Source organism: Magallana gigas, chromosome 1 (assembly GCF_963853765.1).
Source record: "Magallana gigas chromosome 1, xbMagGiga1.1, whole genome shotgun sequence".
Lineage (NCBI taxonomy): Eukaryota > Metazoa > Mollusca > Bivalvia > Ostreida > Ostreidae > Magallana > Magallana gigas.
In genome coordinates, this window is record NC_088853.1 from 72540744 (window position 1) to 72553704 (window position 12961).

Sequence of the window (12961 nt, forward strand, 5' to 3'; positions counted from 1 at the left end):
CATGTCTTTTTGTGAATAAAAATGCTACAAATCATCCATTTTCCAAAAGAGATCAATTTTAGATATCAGTGATGGTTGTTTTCTATTATGTGTGAAAATGACTCAAGGAAATTGCCACAAGTTTCAGAAAATTAGGTGATGTGATGCTTTTATCATGATAATATCAAGTAGATGTTTGTAGTATTAAATAGGGTTTCTTTTTTAAGGAGGTTGAAGAACAATTGACCTCTAAAAGATTAGATAAAGATGCTTTATTTATTGGGAGCCCTATGAATCTCTGTTAAATAGAGGAAAGTGGAAATGGTGGGTTCACTTAAACGGCCATATTTTTCTTAAACCTCAATGGAATTGGCAAAATGTGGTGTACTTTTTCTCAGAATAGCATAAGCTTTTTAATTTTAAGACAAGATGACTTTTCAGAGAATGTTAGTATAAGTTAAAGGTAGCAAGGGACAGTTTCGGATAAAGTACCTGTCAATATTTTTGTAAAATTGAAAGTTGCTGTACTTGAAGGCTTATGGGTGTTGCTAAAATTCATGAAATGATTTTTAATGATTATCATTAGTTAGAGGGGTGTCACTTGTTGAAATTGATATGCAATATGTAGGCCCCATATGTTAGGTACATGAGAATCAGAAGTAAAATGCGAAAACCTGCGGCTATGACTGTTGTGTTGACTTTACACAGTAAAATTGCAAGTTACAGATGGGAGGTAAAATTACATGAAAAGTAGGTGGATTGAACATTGTCAACTATACACCAGTAAGTTTCTGACATGTTATGGTGCAACATGCACGCTGTACAGAAGGTCAACCCATTGCAGGGAATTAGTCACTTTCTTTAAATTAGAAACCTGCGAAATATATATATATATGTATATATTTTACTTAATTTAAGCGTTTTATGTCACAATATGGAGGTATCCCATGCCAGTGATTCAACCTAATATAACAAACAAGTGAATATCTAACATTTTTGTTTTATTTCAGTTCCACTTGGAATGTGAATGAGGTATAAAGAACAAACCCCTTCAACGCCACTGTATCTTCTGCTTGAAGATTCGTCCAGTCTGGCGAACGAAAATGGAAGATGCATTCTCCATCGAATTCTGCCAAGATGTTGAAGTTGTCACACTCAAGACATGAACTCTACCAAGAAGTTTAAGGACAACTTTTACTCAATTGTGTGTCCGTACAGCTAGGGCACCATGCCCTCGTAAACCACTTGTCTAGAAGATCAAGTTGCGACATTCTCTGTTTACCTACCGCAGCAATTTGCCATGTAGAAAGGTCCAAATGACCTGTGTTTGAGAAGAGCTAAAACAGGCAGCATCATTCACGATGGCACGAGCCATCAAGTCTGTTGCTATCCGTGTGTAAAGAGGCTGAAGATGCGGAAATGAAAATGTCCTGTATTTCATGATATTTATTTTATTATAATGAATGTCTTAATTTTAAAGAAAATTTTACTGCTTTTAAATAGAAATGAAGTGAATTCTATGGCAAACGGTATATGCGCATAATTTACGCGCATGTAGCAATTCGTTGGGTTACCCGTTGCCAAGTGTGTTGCTAACGCTCAGGGTAATTGAACGGATTACCAACTGCGTCTAAACCAATAAGATTTTTGTATTTAACATGAAATTATAATAATGCTGATTATAACTTATATTTACATTTGAAATAGGCAAACCCTTGAGAATTATTAAAATAATCGTGCTTTAATGTTTACAATAATGCAACTGTCAAGTGATAAGCATGTGATAAGCATGTGCGGTAATCATTGTGAAATCATTAAAATGTTCACACAGAATTAAACGTTTCGCTATTCTATATATTCATTTATGTACGCATATTTGCAAATATAAGTATATGAGTATTACAAAATAATATATTATATGATGCAGTTCCGTATCAAGACATATCATTGTAATGTATAATGTGATACAATATTGTATCATATAATAAGGTACGATATTATATGCTTATTTTAAAGTGGTGCGATAGAATGTGATACGTATTAAAGAACAGGGGCGTACAAGGCGTTGTATATGCCCCACTTGAAGCAGTGGAGACGAAAGAATTTCAATTGAAGTTTGAATATTAATTTTTGGTTTGTATGCATTGTTTTTAGTATAAATTTCAGGATGAAAGCCAATATTGTGCTTTCGTTCTACAAACACGACAGTTATAGATTTCCAAATAAAGCTGCACAGCGTTTTATGCCAAAATCTTGGTTCATTCACTGTTCTAAATTGCAAAAATTTAGGTATGAATGTGTCCAGTCTCCACCCTAAAAGTACTTTTATTTAAAGAATAAGTTTTTAATGAATTTTATTATTGATTTTTCAAAATGAAGTCTAGACCCATAATGGGCCAAACTCGTGGGTTTCACCAAAAAAGTTTTACTGTATTAAATATTGTCAAGCAGTTAAATTTATTCACCTATACCCTAATGTGTCAACTTAGCTCACTAGGATAGGCAGAGGCTTGCACCCCATTCTTCTCGATTGAGAGGGTGCTTGAAACGTTAAACGGCGTTTTATATAAAATTCATTTGCTTTTAAGTAAAACATTTTTTGCCTTTTTATTGGGCTATTATGTAAAAAATATCTAATACCATTTGTATTATGACAATTATTGCGTAATGTTCATTTTACACTCAATGTCGGATAGAAATAGCGCTAGCACAGATAAGAGATCATGCTGTAATGATTAGAAAGCAAACAAATAAACCAAAGGAAATAAATACCAAGTGCATGTATTAATGTTTACTATTTATTTGTCAGAAAATGCAGTTCTATATCATACATGTACATGTCCTGGTGTACACTTTCAAATGTAAAGATTTTTTTTATATGTTCATATGCCATTTCAAAATCCTGGGTACGGGGGGATTTGTCAGGCCTTGTACGCTCTTGTCCTTTACTTATAATTATTATACAACTTTGTTTCATATGATATACAAAACTGTCTAATAAAACTAAACTCAGTATTTCTATTTAAAAGCAGTAAGACTTTATTTAAGATCGTTCATGATTTTCATACACCGGTAATATGATATAGGTGATTACTCGTCCAAACATTGTGGCCTATCCTTCAAATAAGGTACTTTTAAAGCTCGAATTACACAAAATTGGGCCAGACTTCCCCCTGCATGAGTCATACTGATACTTATGTTCTCTCCCAAGTTCATGCAAATTATCCTAATATCGCATGATTTGTAGATGCATTAAATACCTCCATTCATTAGTGTACACGTAGCAGGTGGAGCCTCCAACTCACTATTTTAGAAATAGTCACTTACCAAATATAAAGCTGATTATTTGATACTTAATATTGATAATATGAAATTTAGTATCACTTGTATTGAAATTTAGAATCGCTTATTGATAACAGAGAACAACCGGATTTATTTATGTTCACGAATAGTCACTTATTACGATTCACTGTCTTAGAAATATTGTAAAGAATGTAGATTGTTACGTCGAAGTTAATAATGACATATTTGAATAACAAATTATTTTCTACCATCGTTGTGAACTCATTTGGGAAACCTAAACATACCTGCATAGTATTCATGGACCTTGCTCAGATGCTTTAAACAGCTTCTGCAAATAGTCATTTATAATTTAACTACTTTATCTTTTTATTATTTTTTTTATTTTTCAGATAGCTTTTGTGTTACAGATTATTTACTTATGTTTGGTAGATTTACAAATAAGTGCTTTTTAAATTGAATTTATACATGTATGTGTTCACATGTGTTTTGACATGTTTAAGAAAGTTAGTTTGGAAAGGTGCAAATAAAATGAAAATAATTTTTGATGAAATTTCGAGTTGTTTTATACATACATATATATTTAAATGTTTAATATGCATTTATTCTATAGATTTCTACTTTCATATTTTGGAAAATGTGCCGTAGCCAAATATTCTATTTAATATGAGACATTCTGTCATCATCCAACTTCTGACATTGATTCAGTTGCAATACTTTTTGAAAAGTGGGCCATATTTCAAAATATTGATAAAATATAGCACAAAGCTTCCAATGGGCTTTTATATATTCCCCCCCAAAAAGAGTCTGTTCCATAAACAAGGGCAGATATATTGGAAAATAAGATCAAAAGAAAGGGTCACAAAAAATCTTTTCAAGAGCTTTGAGATAGACTTTTACAAAACGAGCACTGAATGATAAGTATATGTTCTGGATAAAACAAAATATTTTTGACCTTGAGTCTAGCACTATGAGTGTAAAGTTATGATAAAAAAACACATGCCCTCTGTATGTCAAAAGATCCAGACCTTATTGTACACTAAGTAAATTGAACATTCAAAGACCGACGTATACATGTATATCTTTCAGGTCGATATTAGTGATATGTTTATCAAGAGGTGTCGACCTTTTACAGTGTTGTTTTTATATAATTATGTAATAGTGAGTAAAAAGCATCAGACCCGAAAGCATTGGAGGCCCTTACTTTGTGGACGCAATTCTCATGGCACCTACTAGTGGTGGTCAATTTTCATTGTAAAACTTATGTTGAGGGTTACAAGTCTAGTTCAAAAGATCCAGGCCTGATGGTTAGGGTTACAAGTCTAGTTCAAAAGATCCAGGCCTTTTTGTAATTTATCTACAAAAATAATTGGATTTGTAAACATCGGAATCGGAAACATTAAAATCCCGTACCCTGAGGTCTTAAGTATTCAGGGTAATTTACTAGTTGTTAAGCACTACCATATCAAAATTACAGCGAAGATACCATCTACAGTCCTTGCTATAATATCTCAATATATTTATAATATTAAATAGCAATTGAAACATGGGGCTCAGAAACATCGAGACACTGTCAAAGTGTTGTGTTGGTACATCTTCTACATTAAAAGATATATAGGCTCTCCTTCAATATACATAATTAAAGTAATAAGAGTTACTAATATCGGGATTGGAAACATTAAAGGTCTGTTCTGTGGAGACTGAAATTCTCAGTGTTACTAACAAAGTCTAGCACTATCAGTGTAAACTTATGATAAAAGAATATGTACCCCATGTAATTTAAAAGAGTCAGACCCTACTGTACACCAAGTGAACTGAAAATGTAAACCAACTCTTTCGTTTCGACATAAGTGCTGTGTTTATCAAGCGGTGTCGACCTTCTACAGTATGTCAAAAAGTGTAAATAAAAAACACTGGAGGCCCTTACCACGTGGACTAAAGTTCTCATACTACCTACCAGTAGTGGTAAGCTACCATTTTAAAAATTATTGTTAGGGTTACATGTCTTGTTCAAAAGATCCAGGCCCTTTTGTAACCTATCTACATACGATGATGGAATTTTAAAACATCAGAACAGGAATCATGGAACCCCCTACCATGAGGCCTGCAATAATCAGGGTCGTCTACTGGTTGTTAACATTACCACATTTAAATTACATAATGATACAATCTCTAGTTTAAAAAATCCAGTCCTTACTGTAATTTTTCAATTGATAAATAATACTAAAAGATAATTAAAACATCGGACACTGAAACATCGAAACTTCTCTACCCCGGAGCTGAAATTGCAAGTGGTCTGACACTGTCAACATATTGTGATAATACAACTTCCTTTAACAGAAATAGACCCTCCTGTGATACATATATTTAACAAAATTAGAATTATACACATCGGGCTTTGAAACATTGAATGTCCGTCCTATGGGTTCTGAAATTTTCAGTGTTACCAACCAAAAAGCTTGCACTATCACTGTTAACAGAATCAGACCCTATTGTACACCAAGGGAATTCAAAATGAAATAAACCGACGTATTTCGAGTCGACATTAGTGCTGTGTTTATTAAGCGTTTTCGACTTTTTACAGTGTTGTTTTCATGTATGTATAAAAAAGAGTAAATGAACATTTGACTCAAAACAAAAATAAAGAAAAAAACATCGCAGGCTCTTACCCCGTGGGCTGAAGTTTTCATGGCACCTTCTAGTGGTGGACAGCTGTCATTGTAAAATTTATGGTTAGGGGAAAAGACAATAAAACACCAGGCTCTGAAACATCGAAACACCCTACCCTGGAGCTGAAATTGTTAGGGTCACCTGCAAGTGGTCTTACACGGTCCAAATATTGCGTTGATACATTTTTTTAAAAGAGATATAGGTCCTTCTGTAATACATCTATTTAACACAATTCTTACCAAAATCAATAGCATTGAAACGTACGACTTTTCAACACTTTATACAACCATTCCCCATGAGAAATTAAAATCTAGGTTTTTTGATATTATAGATTGTTGTTTCTTTTATAAAAATGGAAGTCATGAAAATGCTTACCTGTCAATGGAAATCTAAAATAATATTTTGTTAAAAACCATTCTGATTGCACACACAAGTACCCTGAAGTTGACACTAAAAAGATGCTTGAGTTTCTGATAGGCAACATCTTGTATGTAGTTTTTGGAAATCAAGTCTTCAAACAATCTATTGGAATTCCCATGGGTACCAATGTGCCCCATTGTTACCAGACCTTTTTTTGTATTCTTATGAAACAGAATTTATTAAAAGAAAAAACTTGTACGTGAAAAAATAAATCACTCGTTGTGGCCCTCAACTCAACATTCAGGTATATCTACGACATTTTATCAATTAATAATTGTTATTTCCTTACTGACGTCGACTCAATATATCTCAGTGAACTTGAAATAAAAGATACCACAGCGTCTGCGTCATCTATTTCATATTTGGATATTTTACTGGAAATGGACATTGATGGTAACCTAACAACAAAACTTTATGATAAACGCGTTGACTTCAATTTTTTTATAGTCAACCTTCCTTACTTATGTAGCAATATACCTTCATAAACTGAATATGGTGTTTTTGTCTCTCGGTTAATTCGATATACAAGGGCATACGTATGAACAGTTTCTAAGGCGAGGCAAGCTACTGACAAACAAGTTGATAAAACAGGACAATCAACAGTCTCGTTTGAAGTCATCTTTTAATAAGTTCTTTGGTCGATACAAAGACCTTGTGGGCAAATAAAATCTTCCACTGGATTGCATTCCTACTGAAGTTTTTCATACAAATTGTTAGACCGTAATTAACACCCAATTGTCTACGGACCTTTCCGTTTTGTCCAGATTACGACAAAGACCACACGGCGGGTGTGACCGGTCAGCAGAGAATGCTAACTCCTCCTAAGCACCTGATGCTACCTTCAATGTAATGGCTCAAGGTTTGTATTTTGACCATCCCAAACAAACTAAAAAATCAACGTTTCGTTTTTTTTCCTATCGTGACATTTTCCCGATTTTGACATTTACATCGATTATGACATGCCAAATTATCTCAAGGAGCACACGGCGGGTACGACCGGTCAGCAGAGGATGCTCACTCCTCCTAGGCATCTGATTCTTTTTGGAGTTCCGTGTTGTTCTCCTATAAATTTGTATTTTGTTTTATGGATTTTTGAGACGGTTGAGTTTTTTTTTGTCATTTTTTTTCATTTAACACAAAGAGAATTATAGATATTGGGTTCGAAAACATTGAATTTCCGTTCTATGGGGACTGAAATGTTCAGTGTTACTGAGCATTTAGATAGCACTTCCACTGTAAAGTTCACCAAAAAGTACATGTACCCTCCGTATCTTGTTTAACAGAATCAGACCATACTGTACACCAAGGGAATTAAAAATGAATACACCGACATATATATCTTTCATGTCGACATTAGTGCTGTGTTTATCAAGCAGTGTCGACAGAATCAGACTTTTCTGTACACCGAGGGAATTAAAAATGAAATACACCGACGTATACATCTCTCGTGTCGATATTAGTGCTGTGTTTATCAAGCGGTGTCGACCTTTTATAATGTTATTTTTATATATGTTAAAAAAGGGTTAAAGAACAATGTACTCGAAAACAACGGAGGCTCTTACTCCGTGGGCTGAAGTTTTAATGGCACCTATTAGTTGTGAACAGCTACCATTGTAAGACTTATTGCTTGGGAAAAAAAACCAATAAAAGTATCTGGCCCCAAAACATCAAAACACCCTACCTAGGAGATGAAATTATTAGGTTCACCTGCAAGTGGTCGTGTCAACATTGTGTTGATACAACTTATTTTTAAAAGATTTAGGCCCTCTAGCAAAAAAAAACAATAATGAACATCGGGCTCAAAAAACATTGAATGCCCGGTCTGTGGGACTGAAATTCCCAGTGTAAGTAACCTTTGGTCTTACACTATCACAGTTAAGTTAATCTAAAAGTATATGTGCCATATTAAGTTTAACAGAATCAGACCCTACTGTACACAAAGGGAATTAAAAATGAAAAACACCATCTTATTTACCTTTCTTGTTGACATTAGTGTTTTGTTTATCAAGCGGTGTCGACTTTTTAAAGTGATATTTTTATATAATGTTAAAAAAGGTCAAAGAACATTGTACTCGGAAACAACAAAGGCTCTTACCTTGTGGGCTGAAGTTTTCATGCCACTTACTAGTGGTGGACAGGTCCCAGTGTAGAAATTATAGTAAGGGTAAATAACAATAAAAGCATTGGGTTCCGAAACATCAAAACACCCTCCCCTAGAGATGATATTATTAGGTTCACTTGCAGTTGGTTATGACACTGTAAATATATTGTGTTGATGCAATTTCATTTTTAAAAGATATAACCTCTCCTTTATTACATCTATTTAATCTAAATCGAATTAAAAAAATCGGACTCGGAAACACTGAATTTCCGTTCTATGAAGACCAAAATTTTCAGTGTTTATAACCTATAGTCTAACATTATGACTGTTAAGCTAACCTGAAAGTAAATGTACCCTATCTAGTTTAACAGAATCAGACCTTTGTGTACACCAGGGAAATTAAAAATGAAATACACCGACATCTCCCGTGTCGACATTAGTGCTGTAATTATCAAGCTGTGTCGACCTTTTAAAGTGTTATTTTATTCCGTATGCTGAAGTTTTTATGGCACCTATTAGTTGTGGACAGCTACTATTGTAAAACTTACGGTTTTAGAAAAAAAACATAAAAACATCGGGCTCCAAAACATCGAAACATCCTACCCCGGAGCTGAAATTATTAGATTCACCCGCAAGTGGTCTGACACTGTCAACATATTGTGCTGATACAATTCTTTTTTTAGAAGACATAGACCCTCCTGTAATTCACAAATATAACATAAATACAATTATGAAAATCGGGCTCGAAAACATTGAATGTCCGTTCGGTGGGGACTGAAGTTTTTAGTGTTAGTAACCTATTGTCTAACATTATCACTGTTAAGATAACCGAAAAGGACATGTACCATATTAAGTTTAACAGAATCAGACCATACTGTACACCAAGGGAAATAAAAATGGAATAAACCGACATATATACCTTTCGTGTCGATATTAGTGCTGTGTTTATCAAGAGGTGTCAACCTTTTACATTGTTATTTTTATATATGTTATAAAAAGGTAAGAAACCATTGTACTCCGAAACAAGAATGCCTCTTACCTCGTGGGGAGATATTTCCATTACACGTACTAGTGGTGGACAGCTACCATTGTAAAAATTATAGTTAGGGAAAAAACCAATTAAAACGTCGGGCTTCAAATCATCGAAACACCCTACCTAAGAGACATATTGTTTGTTTCACCCGCAAGTGGTCTGATACTGTCAACATATTGTGTTGATACAACTTCTTTTTTAAAAGATATAGGCCCTCCTGTAATAAATCTATTTAACCTATATTGAATTATAAACATCTGGCTCGAAAACTTTAAATGTCCTTTCTATGGGGACAGAAATTTTCAGTGTTATTAACATATAGCCAAACACTATCACTATAAGGTTAACCTGAAAGTACATGTACCCAATCTATTTTATGAGAATCAGACCCTACTGTGCACCAAAGGAATTAAAAATGAAATCCACCGACGTATATATCTTTTGTGTCGACATAAATGTTGTGTTTATCAAGCGGTGTCGACCTTTTACCTTGTTAAATTTATACATGTTAAAAAAAGATCAGAGAGCATTGTACTCGAAAACAAAGCAGACTTTTACTCCGTTGGCTGAAGTTTTAATTTACGCGTTGTGGACAGCTACCATTGTAAAAATTATAGTTAAGAAAAAGACGGTAAAACATCAGGCTCCAAAACATCGATACAACATACCCATGAGATGAAATTGTTAGTTTCACCCGCAAGTGGTCTGGCACTGTCAACATATTGTGTTGATACAACTTCTTTTTTAAAAGATATAGGCCCTCCTGTAATACATTTATCTAACATAAATACGAACATGAACATCGGGCTCGAAAAACATTGAATGTCCAGTCTGTTGGACTGAAATTTTCAGTGTTAGTAACCTATGGTCTTACACTATCACTGTTAAGTTAATTTAAAAGTACATGTGCCATATTAAGTTTAACAGAATCAGACCCTACTGTACACCAAGGAAATTAAAAATGAAATACTCCATCGTATTTACCTTTCTTGTCGACATTAGTGCTGTGTTTATCAAGAGATGTCCACCTTTTACATTGTTATTTTTATATATGTTATTAAAAGGTAAAAAACCATTGTACTCCGAAACAAGAAAGCCTCTTACCTCGTGGGCAGATGTTCTCATCACACCTACTAGTGGTGGACAGCTACCATTGTAAAAATTATAGTTAGGGAAAAAACCAATTAAAACGTCAGGCATCAAAACATCTAAACACCCAGATATAGGCCCTCCTGTAATACATCTATTTAACCTATATTGAATTATAAACATCTGGCTCGAAAACATTGAATGTCCGTTCTATGGGGAGTGAAGTTTTTAATGTTATTAACATATAACCTACCACTTTCACTATTAAGTTAACCTGGAAGTAAATATTCCCTATCTAGTTTAACAGAATGAGAACTTTAAGTACACCGAGGCAATAAAAAATTAAATTCACCGACGTATATATCTTTCGTGTCGACATTAGTGCTGTGTTTATCAAGCGGTGTCGACCTTTTACAGTGTTATTTTTATGTCTGTTAAAAAAGGGTTAAAGAACAATGTACTCGAAAACAACGGAGACTCTTACTCCGTGCGCTGAAGTTTTTATGGCACCTATTAGTTTTGGACAGCTACCATTGTAAAGCTTACGGTTTGGGAAAAAAAATAAAAAAAATTAGGTTCCGAAACATCGAAACGCCCTCCCCTGAAGATGATATTGTTAGTTTCACCCGCCCTCCTGTAATGCATCTATATAAAAAAAATACAATTATGAACATCGGGCTCAAAAACATTAAATTTCCTACAATTATGAAGATCGGGCTTCGAAAAGAATGAATGTCCGTTCTCTTGGTACTGAATTTTTTAGTGTTTGTAACCAGAAGTCTAGCACAATCACTGTTAAGTGAAGCCGTAAGTACATGTACCCTATGTAGTTTAACAGAATCAAACCATACTTTACACCAAGGGAATTAAAAAAATAAAATACACCGACATATATATCTTTCGTATCGACATTAGTGATGTCTAAAACATTGGAGGCTCTTATCTCGTGTGCTTGGGTTCTTATGGCAACTACCAGTGGTGGACAGCTACCATTGTAAAAATTATAGTTAGGAAAAAATAATAAAACCATCGGGTTTTGAAACATCAAAACACCATACCTCAGAAATATATATTGTTAGGTTCATCCGGAACTGGTATGACACTGTCAACATATTGTGTTGATACAACTTCTTTTTAAAAAAAAATGTAAGCTTTCCTGTAATACATCCATTTAACATAAATACAATTAAGAAGATCGGGCTTCGAAAAGAATTAATGTCCGTTCTCTTGGTACTGATTTTTTAGTGTTTGTAACCAGAAGTCTAGCACTATCACTGTTACGTTAAGCTGTAAGTACATGTACCCTATGTAGTTTAACAGAATCAAACCATACTTTACACCAAGGGAATTAAAAAAATAAAATACACCGACATATATATCTTTCGTGTCGACATTAGTGATGTGTTTATCAAGTGGTGTCGACTTTTAACATTGTTCATTTTATATATGTTTTAAAAAAAGTTAAAGAACGTATAACCCGGAAACAAAGGAGGCTCTTACTATGTGGGCTGAAGTTTTCATGGAACCTACTCGTGTTGGACAGCTACCATTGTAAAAATTCTGGTTTGGGAAAAAACAATAACAAAATTAGGTTCCGAAACATCGAAACGCCCTCCCCTGAAGATGATATTATTTGTTTCACCAGCAAGTATTAAGACAGTGTCAACATATTGTGTTAATACAACTTCTTTTTAAAAAGATATTGGCTCCCTGTAATACATCTATATTTAATAAATACAATTATGAACATCGGGCTCCGAAACATTAAATTTCCCTTCTGTGGGGACTGAAATTTTCAGTGTTAGTAACCAATTGTCTAAAACTATCACTGGTAGGTAAACTTAAAAGTACATGTATCATTTTTAGTTTAACAGAATCAGATCCTACTGTACTCCAAAGGAATTAAAATTGAAATTCACCGATGTACATATCTTTCGTTTCGACATTAAGGCTGTGTTTATCAAGCGATGTCGACATTTTACAAAATGAACATCTGACTCGAAAACATCGGAGACTCTTTCACTATGGGCTGAAGTTCTCTAAATGTAATACACAGTTGCATTTACTATACTGTTTCATTTTATATCACATTAATATCATGAGAGAATGACTTTACATAAATATTTTGTATTGATAGATGCATCGGTTTATGAGCATTTAAATCCACTGATATTTTCAAAGTAAGCCTTAACAGTGCTGCGTATCACTGTTAAGGTAACTGAAAGTACATGTAGCCTATCTAGTTTAACAGAATCAAACTCTACTGTACACCAAGGGAATTAAAAATGAAACAAACCGATGTGTATATATATTTCGTGTCCCGATTAGTGCTGTGTTTATCAAGTGGCATCAACATTTTACAATGTTGT